The sequence below is a fragment of the Struthio camelus genome, chromosome 28 (genome assembly GCF_040807025.1).
Source record: "Struthio camelus isolate bStrCam1 chromosome 28, bStrCam1.hap1, whole genome shotgun sequence".
NCBI lineage: Eukaryota > Metazoa > Chordata > Aves > Struthioniformes > Struthionidae > Struthio > Struthio camelus.
Window position 1 is genome coordinate 4,340,602 of NC_090969.1, and position 8,542 is coordinate 4,349,143.

At 47.4% G+C, this 8,542-nt stretch overlaps 1 long non-coding RNA gene across 1 annotated transcript; it reads left to right on the top strand.

Annotated features, from left to right (window-relative positions):
* Nucleotides 1-2,407: 2,407 nt before the first annotated feature.
* On the top strand, nt 2,408-5,768 carry LOC138062572 (uncharacterized). Its single transcript, XR_011136522.1, has 3 exons — nt 2,408-2,535; nt 2,690-2,794; nt 4,373-5,768. It is a non-coding gene; the product is annotated as an uncharacterized lncRNA (long non-coding RNA).
* The last annotated feature ends 2,774 nt before the right edge of the window (nt 5,769-8,542 follow it).

The window sequence follows — 8,542 nt, forward strand, 5'->3', positions numbered from 1 at the left end:
GGCAACAGCTGGCTGTTGGCAGGTGGGCATACAAGGCAATGGATAGTCCTACTCTGAATGATAAGCCCTGCTCTCACTATAGCAGTAGCCTGACATGGGTTTTGAGGAGCCCAGCAAGAATTGTCAGGAGGTAATCTGAATGTAAACATCTCGGTGGAAGACTTTCCAGGTACTTTACAGAAGCTACTGGCATAAACTTGTCCTGCATGCATTTGGGTATGTTTTTTCTCATTGGGGAATGTTCCAGTTGGGAACTTGCCTGTTGTTGCTCATGTCATCTGGGGCAGAGCTCAGCCTTGTAACTAGATTACAAGACTTATTACCACGCTAGAGTAAGAAAAAAATTCCTTGACCCATTTTCTCAGAATAACAAGGAATAACTTCAAGAAATAACTGCTTTCCCAGCAGCTGACTCTTGTCTAAGCAAGGGGAGGGTGTTTTGTCCATTGTTATCACTGAGGCTAGTGACAAATCGGTATGCGTGCTCCTCCGTGCTGATTTCTGATTGCTGGAATGTGTCTTGCCCATATTGTTCTTGAGGTTTTGCAGGTTGTCAGGGCTAGCGTGTCCTTGGCATGATGACAAGAGTAAAACCCATAGGTGCCTGTATGGTGCATTTTGGATTTGATATACTTTCCAATAGTATTTGAACAGTTGCATGTTGGTCTGCGTAGTGTAATTATCGTGTCGTCAGAAGAAAGCTAAGACTGAGAAGCGGAAAATGGCAAAGATTCTTGAATGCCCTAAGAGCTTAGACCAAGGAAAACTGTTGAATGCTGTCAAGCTCCGTTGGAAAGTAGGTTATATGCGCAATTCCTGGGAAGGGCTGATTTCTTGTGTACAAGCAGGATATAATTTCAGGAAGGAAAAGCATATAAACACCCACGCTACTTTTCTTTAAATTTCTTGCTGTCATTCTGCAAGTCAAGTTCCCTGGTTTTGCTAGATGCAGGTCTCTGCACACGCTGTATTTCTTTGTCACTTGGCCTACTCCTTGCTGTTTTCCTTTTTTTAGATACACTGGTCTGTGTCTAAAGGGTATCAGAGGTCTACTGCAGATGTAATGCTAACATTTGCAGAGTGTGACTTCCACAGGTCTACTCTCTCTAATTCAGCTTCTTTTCCTACTCGGAGTCTGCGCTGGGTAATACCATTTCCATTTCACTGCACTACTTTTACCAAAGAGTTACCGACTGAGTTTTACTGTTTCCATATCAAACTTCCCGGCTTTCAGTTAAAGCTCTCCACACAGAGTTAAAACAATGGCCTGGGTATCCCTCAAAGAACAGTACCCAAACCAGCTTCCTCGCTCTCTCTGGGGTGACTTTTAGTCCTCCTGAAAAAGCAGGCGTGTGTGTAGTCCACTTGACTTGGGCATTGATAAAAGACACTTGAAACGTCCCTGTGGTCCAAAAAGAGATGGGTGAAACACCTCGCATGTTCTGCCTCACGGCTAACCTGATTTATCTTAAAGGCGCTGGTAACACTCTTCTGAATTCTTTGCTTTCAGACAAAGTAAGATATTGTGTGCACGCTGGTCTTCTGCAGTCACACAAACGTGCATGTTTAGAAGTGCCCAGTCATGAAGCCTTTGCTGCAAAAGACCTAATCGGTAAGTGTATGGCCAACGATCGTTCTTCTTTATCAGTCGTAGTGTCAGTCACAACTCCCCAAAATGCTTTAAAGGATTTTCAGATGGGTGGTAATTACAGAATCCTTGTAGTATGGTAACTGTGACAGTCTGAAGGTACAAAGGAAGCCAGATCTTTTCCTTGGGAGACAGAATACCTTTCAAGAGCTAGTGATTTCAAAAACTGCAACGCCTGAGGTCAGGGATGACAGGATTCAGGAAGTATTGGCTGAGATTCTGTACCTGAAATCCTTTTGTTCTGCACTTGAAGCCACAAGCCGCTTCTCAAAATCTTCATCAGACTATTTAATCGTCAAGGATAGCCAAGGATTTTGGAAACCGGGTAGGTAATTTAGTTAGACTTAGCAGAAGAGTCTGTTTAGAAGCTTTCCAGTATTCTTAGTCTCTTCTGTTCCACGATTCAGAAAGGGTTCATGAAAACTTTTTCATTCGACTCAGAGGTGGAACTCAGTTCTTGTTTCTATGCCAAATTCAGAGCAGCTCATCTGTCCTTAGGGTCAATAAAGAAGCTGGAACCAACTGTTAGCTTACAGGCAGAACTGGGTATGCCGCTCGGTCAGTACTTCCGTGTTATGTAGGGCATCAGATAATCTCTATTGTCACTTGGTTTTTTACGCCATCTATTTTGTAGCCTGCCAGGATGTTAAAGAAGACTGAGAACTTATGTCCAGGCACGCCTTTCCACTGGCAGGCTGCTAGACCCAGCTGGTGCTGCCTTTGAATAGATCTGCATCTGCTTTCCAAGCTCCATGCACCACTGCCTGCTCTACCTGTGGCAAAGAGGCACACTGTGAGGAAAACCAAGGCAGAGACACAGAGGAGTCATAGTTCAACATTTCCCCTTCCCAAGGAAGACTGAATTTTGCTCTCACAAGGGAAAACAGGTAATGCTTTTTGAAATCACGTGCCTGAGGAATAAAACGGACTGGAAAGTTCATAGCTCTCACAGGACATTCTGAGAGAGAGCTCCCTTGAGTCTTGGCAGGACTTAGTGTGTTCTTAACCTTGTTTTTGTTGTTGCCTTTCCAATGCTTTCAGATGGAAAGATGAACTCTACAACAGTACTTCCCCATCCTCCTCCTCTAATGATGAGGAACATTTTCAGAGGCATAGGAAGCAGAGCCCTAACAGAGCTTCCAGAAGGTGAGTGTCACTAGAGAACAGGGGAGGGAGGAAATTACTGAAGACGAGGAGCAGCTGCCTGACTGTGAAGTGTTCCCCTCCCTGCTCTCCTATGGAATCTAAATGGGGGCAGTGTTTAATCCCCTGGCATAAGATTTAATCTGTTGGCACTGATGGCTTTAAGTGGGCTCTCTTTTAGAACGGATTCTTCAAGCGCAGTTAGATTTCTTTGGAGGGGCTAGGAGCAAACTCTAAAGAGTCTAATGTAAAATCCCACGGTGCCTCTGCTCTACAGTAGGTTATTCAGAAAGAATAACAGAAAACATATAGAGACAATGATGGGAGTTTCTTTACCTTTCTTTGACACGTGGCTTGTGTGGAATTCATCTTGAGGAACACTTTGATGATGTGGGTGGTCTCTTTGACCAAATTTCAGCTTTTAGAAGAGAAATGGTCATTCTTCCATTGCCTTATCCAGAAGTCCTGTGACAGATTCAAAGTGTGACATCCAAGGCAATGGAGGCTGTGTTAGAACTACAAATGCTGACTCAGCTGTTTGCAGGAGAAGAGACCTGAGGAATCAATACATTTGTGTGCTTGCAAAACTTCTGTCAGGACTGAGCTGTTATAGGAGTAGAAAAAACTAGTTTCTTAAGAATGGATAAAATGCCAAACGTATGTGGATTCCAAATACAAACAATGCCTTGTCAGGGTTGAAGGCTTAGTGTCTGCTGTAATAAAAAAGGGGAGCATACTCCCTAAAACCAGTCTTCTGGTTTAAAAAGGTGGGCTTGGGGAGGTTGTTGTCTGTGTGTTCTCTGTACATGCCAGCCTGAGTGGTTTCTAAGCAGGCCAGGTATATCTAGTGGGAGTCACTTGTACTTTGTTGCTTGAAAGACCTTTATGGGAGTGCTATCTGTAGATTTAACGATTAGCTGTATGCATCCTGGGTCAGCAAAACTCAACCCACAGTAGGCTGAACTACGACTTTAAGTTCTTTGGTTTCAACAACGTAAACATTGCTGAAAGCAATGAAACAAAAACCTTCACAGGATTTGCTGCTTTGAAATTCTCTTCTAGAAAACAGCAGGCTAGCTTTTCTAGTTGAGATTTAAGTGGTTATCTGGACATGCAGAAAACCTTTTTCTTGCTGCCAGCTGTAGACTTTCTCTTCAGCTATTGTGAAAAATGTGGGGAGACCAAATCCAGGAACTGACATCCTTTTAGGAAGGAATGGCAGGCTTTCCTGTCAAGTCCTCCTGCCTGTCCATCTGGAGACAGATCAGATACATGGGTGAGGACTGACTAGTGGGCTGCGTTTAGTGAGCTGCTGAAGACATGAAGTGGAAATGGGAGGAGGCAGATGGACTGCGTGGAAGCAGCACTAGTTTGGGGAGAAGCGGCAAGGTTTCAGATAGCAGGACAGCATTAGTCACACTATTTGAAGGAGCTGCAAGAAAGGCTTCAGGTAGAGGCTCAAAGGTGTCAGGGTTTGAGGCAGTGCTACTTGGGCTGCAGGGCTTTGAACTCTTTGAGGAGGCCAATGTTACCTCTTATATCCCAAATCCGTTTCTTTCTCATCCTCTCTGAAAAAATAAGGCAGGAACTTGGCACCCTGGCTCCTGGACATCAGAGAGCGACGTGGCTTCTCCGATCCTGACGAAAGGGAGGACTGTTTCCAGGGCCAGCACTGACCCCTGACCTGGGGCATAGCCTTGAACTACTCGAGCCGTCTGTGAGAAGATGGACCTGCCAGGAACTGTTGACACACTGGAATTTCAGTATTCAGCCTTAGAAGGAGTTTACCAGCAGTATCCAAGTTATGCACTTTCAAAGCATTTGATGGAAACAGTATCCAGTTAGGAATTTTGTTTCCATAGTCAGGAAAACATCATCAGCTGCAGAGTAACTTGTTTCATCTTGTAAACCCCTTCCTTTAATGCCAACTCTCAGCAGGCTAGAAAGTGAAGGCTGTATGTCGACGGAAGCGTGCTGACGGAAATCAAAGTAGTTGTCTTCCTAAAGTCACTGAAACACAAGACGGAATTTAGCTTCCTAATTTGTAAAGCTTTGGCCTATATGAAGAAAGAGCTGACACTGTAGTCAAGGCATGGAAACGCTCAATCGATTTCTCTTCTGAAAACTGTAACCACTACACTTGGCAGTGGCAAACTGTTGGGAGGTAGGCTTTTAGTGCACACATCCTGACTGCCTTGTACGTGACACGCCTGCATACGCTTAAGTCAGGCTATAAATAGCCATCTCAAAGTCCCTGGAGTGATTCTCCTAGGGAAATTTGTAGATCTGCCTAATAAGCCTCTGTGTGGGGGAACGTGGGCAAGGCTGGCTCCAAGGCAATCTCTTGACTCAGAAAACAGTTTAGACACAAGTTGTCAGGATTGTTTTCTGCCTAAGCAAACCATACGAGATTCCGGTAGGGTGCCCTAGTGACAACAGCATCCGGTTCCTTGGGACAGCACAGCACTCAGGTGCTTCAAGGGCACAGAAATGAAAATGAAAGTGGGAAAGGCAAATGACATGAAACTCAATATTTTATCTACGTAGCCATACGCCTGGAGTTGCAAGCAACACAACTGGTGCATGTGCTGCACTGCTCTGCAACAATGTTGTAAGTGGAGCTTTCAATGAGACTCCCATATCCTCCCAGCATACATGGGCATGGGGAGTATAAAGGACAGTTGGTGCCTTCCTCTGGGCTTCCCAGATGCTGGTGACAAGGAAGTTGGTATGAGAACCTGGAGGCATGTAGAATAGGCTGCTGTGGAGCTCATAACTATGGATCTCTGCAAACTAACACATGGGAGCACATGTAAACAGGATGTCAGCTGAAAACTGTGCAGCAACCACACAGCACTAAGTGTCAGAACACACCTACCAAGACAAACCCGTTGCTTAACACGAAAGTATAATTTCTGCTTTGATTACATTCAAGACCTAGCTGCACAAAGAGAAACAGACCTTAACCTCTGCCTGACTTCAGAGCTCCTGAGATGCAAGGTCACTCCTCAGGAGCCTCACAGCTCGATTCGGCTCGGGGTGTGCTTGAGAAAAGAAGCCGAGCCCTTCAGCAAGGGGGATGAGCCTGGGTGCACTGCTACACCCCCGGGACTGCCAAGTTTTCAGTTCAGGGTGGGCTTGTGCCCAAGTCAGCCTGGAGCACAAGCAGCACAACGCACTCAGACAAGGTGAGGGCAGGCACTGTCAAAGCAGCCTGGCTATGAATTGCAGTTTCAAAGTTAATTCTAGAGGAGGTGACCAGCCTTCAAGCTCTCTGAAGAGCTCCCCAGCTCACAGCCTGCTCTCTCCTTTCCAGAGGCTCCTTTGGACCACGTTCCTCGCTCAGGCAGACCACAAGCCATTGCCTCCACATGATACCTCAAGCACATAAGCAGACCAGCCTCTACCTCATGAACAAAGCAGCAAGCACTCTTTCACGGGATGCATTTCTCTCTGCATCTGATCACATCCTCAAGACTCACACAGTCCTGGTCCCCAGGTGGAAAGTGCTAGCAGTAGCTAGACATTCTTGGGAGATGACCACAGAGGCAGCCCTCACATCAGGCAACTAGAGATAATCCTCTTATGTGACAGAGGAGCATCCAGCCACGTTACAGGTCTGTCTGCACTTTCACAGCTCTCAGCTGCTTCTCCTAAAGGTCCAGATGCTGCCAAACAACAGCATAGACTGCCTGCCTAAAAGTAAAAAGGAACAAAACATCACTAAGCCTATTTGTGCTTTATCCGTCTCCTTAAGACAAAGAGACGGCTGTAGACAGAGAAGGGTTCTGAGAGTTGAAATGCTTTATAGCACCTGCAATGCAGCATGACAGGCTGTCGGACTGGTTATGTTTGGAAAACGCACCCAGCTAAAGGAAATGTTCATATTAATCGACAAGTGTACTATAACTGTTCCTCTCAAGTTAAATGAAAGAAAAGAAACGCCTTTCTTGCCGCAAAGAAACTTTGGTTGCATTACCCCATTATAACAAAAAGAGGCCAGAAAAAGTGCACGACCTACAGTCAGGCTGATGCAGGGCCATCTCCTGGGAGCTACAGAGTCTTCCGAGGCGATGAAACCCACGGTCTGAATCCCACTGAGGTCAGCAGGAGTTCTTGCCATGCACAGAGCATGGCAGCAGCATCTTCCAGCTCCCTGAACTGCCAGCAACATCCTTTCAGCATCTTTCATCCAGCAACTTTCAATTTGGAGCGGAAAACATGGTCATGCGCAACATCCTTAGTTGAGGTCATTCAATCCAAAAGAAAACGTGGGTATTAAGGCAGAAATAACAGGCAGCACATTAAAACCAGGCCACCTCCTTAACCACCAATCCCACCTTCCTCACCTGAGTCAATTAATCCTATGAGAGTAAAGAATCACCGAATGGCCAAGGTTGGAAGGGACCTCGGGAGATCATCCAGTGCAACCCCCCTGCTCAAGCAGGGTCCTCTAGAGCACATGGCCCAGGATCGCGTCCAGGTGGGTTTTGAATATCTCCAGGGAAGGAGACTGCACAACATCTCTGGGCAACCTGTGCCAGTGCACTGTCACCCTTCCCAGTCCAGAAGTTTTTCCTCCTGTTCAGATGGAACTTCCTGTGGTTCAGCTTGTGCCTGTTGCCTCTTGTCCTGTTGCTGGGCACCACGGTGAAGAGTCTGGCCCCGTCCTCTCAACACCCTCCCTTCACATACTTGTACACATTGAGGAGATCCCCTCTCAGTCTTCTCTTCTCCAGACTCTACAGGCCAGCTCTCTCAGCCTTTCTTCAGAGGAGAGATGCTCCAGGCAGCCCCTCATCATCTTTGTAGCCCTCCGCTGGACTCTCTCCAGCAGCGCCATGGCTCTCTTGTCCTGCGGAGCCCAGAATTGGACACAGTACTCCAGGTGAGGCCTCACCAGGGCTGAGGAGAGGGCGAGGATCACCTCCCTCCACCTGCTGGCAACACTCAATGCACCCACCCCAGGATCCCATTGGCCTCTTGGCCACAAGGGCACACTGCTGCCTCATGCTTCACTTGGTGTCCACCAGCACTCCCAGCTCCTTCTCTCCAGACATCCTTTCCAGCAGGTCAACCCCCAGCCTGTCCTGGCCCATTAGAGTTCTTCCTCCCTAGGTGCAGCACCCTGCACTTGCCCTTGTTAAACTTCAGGAGGTTCCTCTCCAGCCAGCTCTCCAGCCTGTCTACATCCAGCTGAATGGCAGCACAGTCTTCTGGTGTGTTAGCCTCTCCCCCCACTTTAGTCTCATCAGCAAACTTGCTGAGAGTGCACTCTGTCCCTTCCTCCAGGTCATCGATGAATACATTGGACAAGACTGGACCCAGGACTGTCCCCTGGGGGACACCGCTAACTACAGGCCTCCAACTAGACTCTGCTCCACTGACCACAACCCTCGGAGCTCGGCCATCCAGCCAGTTCTCAACCCACCTCACTGGCCACTCAGCCAAACCACACTTCCTGAGTTTACCTGGGAGGATGGGATGCGAGGCAGTGTCCAAGGCCTTGCTGAAGTCCAGGCAGACAACACCCACTGCTCTGCCCTCATCTCCCCAGCCACTCATCCCCTCCAAGAAGGCTATCAGGTTGGTCCAGCATGGTGTCCCTTTGGTGAGTCCACGCTGACTACTCCTGATCACCTTCTTGTCCTCCACATGCTTAGTGAGGACCTCCAGGAAGAGCTGTTCCATCACCTTTCCAGGGATGGAGGGGAGGCTGACAGGCTTGTAGTTTCCTGCCTCCTCCTTCTT